The following is a 2,316-nucleotide window of genomic DNA, read 5'->3' on the forward strand; positions in this document are numbered from 1 at the left end:
GCAGGATATTGATTGATCCAGTCTCTCAATACTTTTATAAAATAGCTTTTCTCTCAATACTTTTATAAAATAGCTTAATCCTAGTCTCTCCAGGAAAAATTGTTATTCAACTGTGTAGTTCTCAGATTATTAAATTTGTTTCTCCAAGATACAGTATCCTTGAAAATGTGCATAACACCCCCCTCCAAATCCTTGTAATTTACTTATACTGGGCCAAGCCCCTTCTGACTTCAAGTAGGATCAGGAAGTGCAGAATCTTGTAATCCTCAAGGTCATGGTTGGGGGATGTATTATCTTTTTTCCTTCAAAGTGCCATTGATAATTACTGCACGTAGGAGCTATGGATAAAATTAGTTATCATTTGTTGAATGTCTACTGTGTCTAGAACTATGCTAGGAACTTAATGAAACTGTCTCATTTAGTCTTCACAGTTGCCCCACAAGGGACTGTATTAATGTCATTATCTTGATTTTACAGATGAGAAAAATCAAGACTCAGAAACAATAAAGGTTACAGAGATGAAATTGACAGAGCCTGGATTTCGGTATGTCAGACTTCAATGTGCCATTATACTTTCAAATCCTACAGAATAGATTGAATCACAACTTCCACATGAAAGAAGACAATGGGTCTTACGACTTACCATCAATTTCCCTTTCCTGATTTAATTAGCTGCTTCTGTGTCTAATTTTGCTAGGAATGGAGGAATAACGCAAACTCCCTAAACTACATATTGACATGTATACTAATGTGAAAACCTCAAGTCCATTTGCAGACTTTTGGATTAGATTCTGTCCCAGAAAGACATCCACCCTAGTGTTCAGGATATCATATCCATTTTACTGTTCCCCTGGCCCAATTCATAGTAAGGAAAAAAAGACAAGGGGAAAGCTATTAGATTCCCAGTGCTGCTAAACAGGAGACACAAGGACACCATTTTGTGATGATGATGGTGCTTTATGCAGCTTCCACCATTTACAAGATTTTCCTGTGGTGTGGAACCTCTGATGATAAAGGGGTGAAATGGAACTAGAAGCTTATTCCAGTCAAGATTTCTGATTTATCTTGTGGTAAGCATTTGGGGAGGACATATCTGCACATGACCTGAGACTAAGTACTATACACTGAATCAGATGAAAATTAGCTCTTAGGAAGCTTAGAATTTTCCAAGCAGTTATGGCAAAAACAAACTCTCCTTCTCTCTTCCTATATGTACATACTGACATCTTTATCATTACTGTCTTCCTAGGATTATGATTCTATTTGGTTTCTTTGATGCTGTATTAGACCTGAACTCTGATTGAAAATTCTTCCATGCTCACTACATTCCAAAACTTTATCTCCAATATGAATTTCCAGATGCCTCACAGGTCTGAGCTCCATCTGAAGGCTTTCCCATGCTTGTCACATTCATAGGGCTTTCCTCCACTATGAATTCTATGATGTTGAATAAGGTGTGAGCTCTGATTACAAGTCTTTGAACATTCGTTGCATTCATAAAGTTTCCACTGTGAATTCTTTGATGCTGAATAAGTTGTGAGTTACCCCTCACATCTTTCCCACACCCACTGCATTTATAAGACCTCTCACCTGTATGGATCCTCTGATGTTCTATAAGGACTGAGTTCTGGCCATGTGCAGTGGCTCACGCCTGTAATCCAAGCACTTTGAGAAGCCGAGGCCAGTGGATCACCTGAGGTTAGGAGTTCAAGACCAGCCTGGCCAACATGGTGAAACCTTCTCTCTACTAAAAATACAAAATTAGCCTGGCGTGGTGGTGGGCACCTGTAATCCCAGCTACTCGGGAGGCTGAGGCAGGAGAATAGCTTTAACCCGGGAGGCGGAGGTTACAGTGAGCTGAGATCCCGCCACTGCACACTGGCCTGGGCAACAGAGCAAGACTCCGTCTCCAAAAACACACACACACAAAACCCAAAACGGAACAGATGCAGTTCTGTGTTCCAGAGGGATTTATTTGTGATGCCTGTTCAAAACTCAAGAAGCCACCACCCTGATACTCATCAAACCCTGGAGAAATTCCGTTTTTAGAGTGTCAGAAGGCCTCATGAATAACCTTCCAGTTACTGAAGGAGGTCCTTACTCAGCAAGCCCCGGTCTCCTTCACTCTCCTACACTCGTGCCTCGCAGATGGCCTTATGCGCAGACTGGCGGTCCAGCCTCCCGGGGACGGGGCCTGGGCGCACCCCGTGCCGCCATTGGCCACTGAGGCCCGGGTCCTCGAGGCGCTGGGCTAGGCAGAGCCTCCCGGGGCAGTGCCAGGGGATCCGGGCGGGGTGCGTGCGCCGGAAGGGCCTC

The 2,316-nt window shown here is 43.6% G+C and overlaps 1 protein-coding gene and 1 long non-coding RNA gene across 2 annotated transcripts in view; one reads left to right on the top strand and one right to left on the bottom strand.

The window, feature by feature from the left end:
• The window catches only part of LOC105523547, a 9,029-nt gene extending 7,556 nt beyond the window's left edge, over positions 1–1,473 (top strand). Inside the window, exons 2-3 of the long non-coding RNA XR_001003619.1 lie at positions 478–544; positions 1,250–1,473. This is a non-coding gene — a long non-coding RNA (uncharacterized LOC105523547). The remainder of the gene's footprint in view (positions 1–477; positions 545–1,249) is intronic.
• The window catches only part of ZNF232 (zinc finger protein 232), a 44,553-nt gene that overhangs the window by 17,014 nt on the left and 25,223 nt on the right, over positions 1–2,316 (bottom strand). The gene's annotated exons all lie outside the window — the stretch shown is intronic.

This window comes from Colobus angolensis, unplaced genomic scaffold (genome assembly GCF_000951035.1).
Source record: "Colobus angolensis palliatus isolate OR3802 unplaced genomic scaffold, Cang.pa_1.0 Scaffold47, whole genome shotgun sequence".
Classification (NCBI taxonomy): Eukaryota; Metazoa; Chordata; class Mammalia; order Primates; family Cercopithecidae; genus Colobus; species Colobus angolensis.